General features: G+C 42.0%; 1 pseudogene; it reads right to left on the reverse strand.

Moving 5' to 3' along the window:
* Positions 1-6,350: 6,350 nt before the first annotated feature.
* LOC105713815 (breast cancer metastasis-suppressor 1-like protein) lies at positions 6,351-7,346 on the reverse strand (annotated as a pseudogene).
* Positions 7,347-7,740: the final 394 nt, after the last annotated feature.

Here is a 7,740-nt window from a genome sequence, read left to right on the forward strand (position 1 = left end):
TTATTTTATTTTATTTACTATTTTTTTTTTATTTTTATTTTTTTTTATTTTTTATTTTATTTTATTTTATTTTATTTTTTTATTGCATTTTAGGTTTTGGGGTACATGTGAAAAACATGCAAGGTTGTTGCTTAGGTGCATACGTGGCAGTGTGATGTGCTGCCTTCCTCCCCTTCACCCATATCTGGCATTTCTCCCCATGCTATCCCTCCCCAATTCCCCTCTCCCCCGCTGTCCCCCCCACTCCCCCACAACAGATCCCCATGTATAGTGCTCCCCTCCCTGTGTCCATGTGTTCTCCTTGTTCAACACCCGCCTATGAGTGAGAACATGCGGTGTTTGATTTTGTGTTCTTGTGTCAGTTTGCTGAGAATGATGGTTTCCAGGTTCATCCATGTCCCTACAAAGGACGTGAACTCCTCGTTTTTAATGGCTGCATAATATTCCATGGTGTATATGTGCCACATTTTTCCTGTCCAGTCTATCATCGATGGGCATTTGGGTTGGTTCCAGGTCTTTGCTATTGTAAACTGTGCTGCAATGAACATTCGTGTGCATGTGTCCTTATAGTAGAACGATTTATAATCCTTTGGATATATGCCCAGTAATGGGATTGCTGGGTCAAATGGAATTTCTATTTCTAGGTCCTTGAGGAATTGCCACACTGTTTTCCACAATGGTTGAACTAATTTACACTCCCACCAACAGTGTAAAAGTGTTCCTATTTCTCCACATCCTCTCCAGCATCTGTTGTCTCCAGATTTTTTAATGATTGCCATTCTAACTGGTGTGAGATGGTATCTCAATGTAGTTTTGATTTGCATTTCTCTAATGGCCAGTGATGATGAGCATTTTTTCATATGCTTGTTGGCCTCATGTATGTCTTCTTTTGTAAAGTATCTGTTCATGTCCTTCGCCCACTTTTGAATGGGCTTGTTTGTTTTTTTCTTGTAAATCTTTTTTAGCTCGTTGTAAATTCTGGATATCAGCCCTTTGTCAGATGGGTAGGCTGCAAAAATTTTTTCCCATTCTGTTGGTTGCCGATTCACTCTATTGACTGTTTCTTTTGCTGTGCAGAAGCTGTGGAGTTTGATTAGGTCCCATTTGTCTATTTTGGCTTTTGTTGCCAATGCTTTTGGTGTTTTGGTCATGAAGTCCTTGCCTACGCCTATGTCCTGAATGGTTTTGCCTAGGTTTCCTTCTAGTGTTTTTATGGTGTTAGGTCTTATGTTTAAGTCTTTAATCCATCTGGAGTCAATTTTAGTGTAAGGTGTCAGGAAGGGGTCCATTTTCTGCTTTCTGCATATGGCTAGCCAGTTTTCCCAACACCACTTATTGAACAGGGAATCCTTTCCCCATTGCTTGTTTTTATCAGGTTTGTCAAAGATTGGATGGTTGTAGATATGCTGTGTTGCCTCTGACGCCTCTGTTCTGTTCCATTGGCGTATATCTCTGTTTTGGTACCAGTACCATGCTGTTTTGATTACTGTAGCCTTGTAGTAGAGTTTGATGTCTGGTAGTGTGATGCCTCCTGCTTTGTTCTTTTTGCTTAGAATTGACTTGGCTATGCGGGCTCTCTTTTGGTTCCATATGAAGTTTAAGGTGGTTTTTTCCAGTTCTGTGAAGAAGGTCATTGGTAGCTTGATGGGGATAGCATTGAATCTGTATATTACTTTGGGCAGTATGGCCATTTTCACGATATTAATTCTTCCTAACCATGGACATGGAATGTTTCTCCATCTGTTTGTGTCCTCTCTTATTTCGTTGAGCAGTGATTTGTAGTTCTCCTTGAAGAGGTCCTTTACATTCCTTGTTAGTTGTATTCCTAGGTATTTTATTCTCTTTGTAGCGATTGTGAATGGCAGTTCGTTCTTGATTTGGCTCTCTTTAAGTCTGTTATTGGTGTATAGGAACGCTTGTGATTTTTGCACATTGATTTTGTATCCTGAGACTTTGCTGAAGTTGCTTATCAGTTTCAGGAGCTTTTGGGCTGAGATGAGGGGGTCTTCTAGATATACAATCATGTCGTCTGCAAATAGAGACAATTTGACTTCCTCCTTTCCTAATTGAATACCCTTTATTTATTTTTCTTGCCTGATTGCTCTGGCTAGAACTTCCAGTACTATATTGAATAGGAGTGGTGAGAGAGGGCATCCTTGTCTAGTGCCAGATTTCAAAGGGAATGCTTCCAGTTTTTGCCCGTTCAGTATGATATTGGCTGTCGGTTTGTCGTAAATAGCTTTTATTATTTTGAGATACGTTCCATCGATACCTAGTTTATTGAGGGTTTTTAGCATAAAGGGCTGTTGAATTTTGTCGAAGGCCTTCTCTGCATCAATTGAGATAATCATGTGGTTTTTGTCTTTGGTTCTGTTTATGTGGTGAATTACATTTATAGACTTGCGTATATTGAACCAGCCTTGCATCCCCGGGATGAATCCTACTTGATCATGGTGGATAAGCTTTTTGATGTGCTGTTGTAATCGGCTTGCCATTATTTTATTGAAGATTTTTGCATCTATGTTCATCATGGATATTGGCCTGTAGTTTTCTTTTCTTGTTGAGTCTCTGCCAGGTTTTGGTATTAGGATGATGTTGGTCTCATAAAATGATTTGGGAAGGATTCCCTCTTTTTGGATTATTTGGAATAGTTTCAGTAGGAATGGTATCAGTTCCTCTTTGTATGTCTGGTAGAATTCGGCTGTGAACCCATCTGGACCTGGGCTTTTTTTGGGTGGTAGGCCCTTAATTGCTGCCTCGACTTCAGACCTTGTTATTGGTCTATTCAGGGTTTCGGCTTCTTCCTGGTTTAGGCTTGGCAGGAGGCAGCTGTCCAGGAATTTATCCATTTCCTCCAGGTTTTCTAATTTATGTGCATAGAGTTGTTTGTAATAATCTCTGATGATGGTTTGAATTTCTGTGGAATCTGTGGTGATATCCCCTTTGTCATTTTTTATTGCATCTATTTGATTATTCTCTCTTTTCTTTTTTATTAGTCTGGCTAGTGGTCTGTCTATTTTGTTGATCTTTTCAAAAAACCAGCTCCTGGATTTATTGATTTTTTGAAGGGTTTTTCGTGTCTCTATCTCCTTCAATTCTGCTTTGATCTTAGTTATTTCTTGTCTTCTGCTAGGTTTTGAGTTTTTTTGATCTTGCTCCTCTAGCTCTTTCAATTTTGACAATAGGGTGTCAATTTTAGATCTCTCCTTTCTTCTCATGTGGGCACTTATTGCTATATATTTTCCTCTAGAGACTGCTTTAAATGTGTCCCAGAGATTCTGGTATGTGGTGTCTTCATTCTCGTTGGTTTCGAAGAACGTCTTTATTTCTGCCTTCATTTCATTGTTTATCCAGTCAACATTCAGGAGAAAGTTGTTCATTTTCCATGAGGCTGTGCGGTTCTGGGTTGGTTTCTGAATTCTGAGTTCTAACTTGATTGCACTGTGGTCTGAGAGACTGTTTGTTATGGTTTCCGTTCTTTTGCATTTGCTGAGGAGTGATTTACTTCCAATTATGTGGTCAATTTTAGAGTAGGTGTGATGTGGTGCTGAGAAGAATGTATATTCTGTGGATTGGGGGTGGAGAGTTCTGTAAATGTCTATTAGGTTTGCTTGTTCCAGGTCTGAGTTCAAGTCCTGGATATCCTTGTTAATTTTCTGTCTCGTTGATCTGTCTAATATTGACAGTGGTGTGTTGAAGTCTCCCACTATTATTGTGTGGGAGTCTAAGTCCCTTTGTAAGTCTTTAAGAACTTGCCTTATGTATCTGGGTGCTCCTGTATTAGGTGCATATATATTTAGGATCGTTAGCTCTTCTTGCTGCATTGATCCTTTTACCATTATGTAATGTCCTTCTTTGTCTCTTTTGATCTTTGTTGCTTTAAAGTCTATTTTATCAGAGATGAGAATTGCAACTCCTGCTTTTTTTTTGCTCTCCATTTGCTTGGTAAATCTTCCTCCATCCCTTTATTTTGAGCCTTTGTGTATCCTTGCATGCGAGATGGGTTTCCTGGATACAGCACACTGATGGGTTTTGGCTTTTTATCCAATTTGCCAGTCTGTGTCTTTTGATTGGGGCATTTAGTCCGTTTACATTTAGGGTTAATATTGTTATGTGTGAATTCAATCCTGTCATTTTGGTGCTAGGTGGCTGTTTTGCCCTTTGGTTGATGCAGATTCTTCATTGTGTTGATGCTCTTTACCTTTTCGTGTGTTTTTGGAGTGGCTGGTACTGGTTGTTCTTTTCTATGTGTAGTGTCTCCTTCAGGAGCTCTTGTAGAGCTGGTCTGGTGGTGATGAACTCTCTGAGTTCTTGCTTGTTCACAAAGGATTTTATTTTTCCTTCACTTATGAAGCTTAGTTTGGCTGGATACGAAATTCTGGGTTGAAAGTTCTTTTCCTTAAGGATGTTGAATATCGGCCCCCACTCTCTTCTGGCCTGTAGGGTTTCTGCTGAGAGATCTGCAGTGAGTCTGATGGGCTTCCCTTTGTGGGTAACCCGACCTTTCTCTCTGGCTGCCCTTAGTATTTTCTCCTTCATTTCAACCCTGGTGAATCTGATGATTATGTGTCTTGGGGTTGCTCTTCTAGAGGAGTATCTTTGTGGTGTTCTCTGTATTTCCTGGACTTGAATCTCGGCCTGCCTTGTTAGGTTGGGGAAGTTTTCCTGGATAATATCCTGAAGAGTATTTTCCAGCTTGGATGCATTCTCTTCGTCACATTCAGGTACACCTATCAAACGTAGATTAGGTCTTTTCACATAGTCCCATATTTCTTGTTGACTTTGTTCATTCCTTTTTACCCTGTTTTCTCTAATCTTGCCTTCTCGTTTTATTTCATTGAGTTGATCTTCGACCTCTGATATCCTTTCTTCTGCTTGGTCAATTCGGCTGTTGAAACTTGTGCATGCTTCACGAAGTTCTCGTGTTGTGTTTTTCAGCTCCATCAATTCGCTCATATTCCTCTCTAAGTTGTCCATTCTTGTTAGCATTTCGTCAAGTCTTTTTTCAAGGTTCTTAGTTTCTTTGCATTGGGTTAGAACATGTTCTTTTAGCTCACGGAAGTTTCTTATTATCCACTTTCTGAAAGCTGATTCTGTCATTTCATCACACTCATTCTCCTTCCAGTCTTGTTCCCTTGCTGGTGAGGAGTTGTGGTCCCTTGTAGGAGGAGAAGTGTTCTGGTTTTGGGTGTTTTCATCCTTTTTGCGCTGGTTTCTTCCCATCTTTGTGGATTTATCCACCTGTTGACTTTGTAGTTGTTGTCTTTCTGATTTTGGTAATTTTAAGTCTGCTGTGGCAGAACTCATAAACCCCCTGCTCTTCCCCCGAGGTGTTCTGTCCCAGGGAGTTACTGTTTTATGATGTTCCCCTGTGCGGTTGCTGTTTTCCCTGCCCACAAGGTGGCAGCCTAGTCTCACTCAGGTTGCAGAGGCTTCGCTAAGCTGCTGTGGGCTCCACCCAGCTTCTGTGTGAACTTCTGGGTGTAGTTAGAACTGCTTCCGCTATGTTGGCCCGCCCCTGTAGTGACGGAGTCTCTGTAGTGGCGGATTGCCTTGGTAGAGAACAGCAGGGTGCCTATGGAGAACGCCCCTCCTCCACAGAGCTGGACCGTCCCGGTTTCAGTTGTGTTTCAGGTCTTCTTGCTGGGTAAGAGGGGACACCGTCTCATCTGATCTGCCTCCGGAGCCGCTGCGTTGGCTAAAGCCGCGGCTCTGAGATTCGTGGCGCTGGCCTGGCTCCCCGTTTCAGCTCCCCTTGCTGGCTTATAGGGGACTCAGACTCTCTCACTTTATACAGTGAGCCGTTGCCTCAGGGTGCCGGCCCAGCGGCTGCGCCGTTCAAGCCAGCGGCGCCAGCGGCGCTGGCGACCCGTGTGGCTTCTCTGCGTGTGAATCTCCTGGTCTGTGGGCAGTAAAAATCAGTCTGGAAATACGGCGTCCACTCACCCTCTGTGCTTTCTCTCGGAGCTGCATTCCCGAGTTCCTCCTAAGCGGCCATCTTGGATCTCCAGCCTTATTTACTATTTTTTAAGATGGAGTTTCGCTCTTGTTACCCAGGCTGGAGTGCAATGGCACAATCTTGGCTCATGGCAACCTCCGCCTCCTGGGTTCAGGCAATTCTCCTGCCTCAGCCTCCTAAGTAGCTGGGATTACAGGCATGTGCCACTATACCCAGCTAATTTTTTTGTATTTTTAGTAGAGACGGGGTTTCACCATGTTGACCAGGATGGTTATTTTTTTTAAAATAACATATCAATGAGATCCACTTAGAGCACTACCTACAATACACATTCTCTCATGATTCAGTGAGAATATTAAATTATTGAATACATTTTTTTACTCTCATGGCACATTACATTTGGTAACACTAATAAGGTAAATTTAGATAACACTTAAATCATGATTACAAATGTTTAATTGAATATTTTCCTTTCTGTAGCTGTGAAATGTAAAGCTTAGATTTGCTTCCATCAGGCCTCTTAATCCAAACTTAATCATGGTTAACTGTTGTAATTACAGCACTTGCAGGACATTCATCATTTTTATCAATACATATTGTTTGTCCACATATATACCATTCACCATCATAATACAGTCTTCCCTCTTCAGATCTAGCACTGTGCAGATGTTTTTCCAGTTTCACAGGTGGTTCTGTTTTCACTGTGTGGCCCCAATGTGGCCATTGCCTTCCTAATTGTTGTCCACTCCTCAAGGGTATCAAGATCTTGCAGCATATAAACTATATATGGACCTGAAACAACAACTGGCTTCTTTTTGTCAGGACTGAAAGGATCCTTCCTCTTTTTTCTTGACTGAAGCTCATCATTCCACAGCTCTGAGGTAATGTCAATGCTGTGCCTATCCTCTTCAAGCCTTCTTATCTTCTCTAGTTCACTCTGGACTGTATCATATAACAACAGCTTTTCACTCTCACAGTGCCGGCGAGAAGCTTGACTTTCACATTCATGTTTCTTCTTTACAGATTCTAAGCAGAGCGCTCTATAGATTCCTGCTACCTTTGTACGAATTTGCAGCGGTTCCAAGTATTCTTGTGCTTTTCCAGCTATGACTTCTAGTAGTTTTGCATCCATCTGACTTAATCATTCTTTATAAAGTTGATCTTTGAGATCGGTAAACTGTTTCTCAAGACTGGACATTTCATCCAAACATTCCATTCTTCTTTCATAGTCCTCATCATCCATTTCTGAGCTATCTCCATCCTCGGAGACCGACGAGTTCTCCGTGTCGTCGTCCTCGGAGCTGCTCCCCTCATTTTCGGTGTAGTCCACCTCCATCTCATCGTGATGGTTGGTCTCCTTCTTATCCCCTCGGGAATGGACCGGCATTTCCCACTCCCGGCGCCCAGTCCGGCCACCGCCGCTTCAATGAATGGCACGTGGAATGCCCCGACCCACCCCGCGGCCGAGCTTGCTCGCCCCCTTGGCCATGAAATGAATTTTTTGAGGGGAACCATTTTGAGGAGAAAATTTATTTAGAATAAATAATATTATTTGAAGATAGAAATGATTGAATTTCTGAGTCTAGCTTAGGCTGTGTTGGCACTGAAGTTTCCTTTCCAGCGTTTCTCAGCAGTTACCTAGTGAGGTGACCTATTGGGATAAGTGTATAACTTAGTAACCACCTGTCATTCTGCTGAAGTTAGAGCCATCGCAATGAGCACTTGGTTTAAAGCAGAGCCTGTTCCAAGTGCTTTATGTTAGTTGTGCTGTTTTGCCTTCA

Source organism: Aotus nancymaae, unplaced genomic scaffold, assembly GCF_030222135.1.
Source record: "Aotus nancymaae isolate 86718 unplaced genomic scaffold, 86718_ANA_hifiasm-v0.15.2.pri h1tg000016l, whole genome shotgun sequence".
Taxonomy (NCBI): domain Eukaryota; kingdom Metazoa; phylum Chordata; class Mammalia; order Primates; family Aotidae; genus Aotus; species Aotus nancymaae.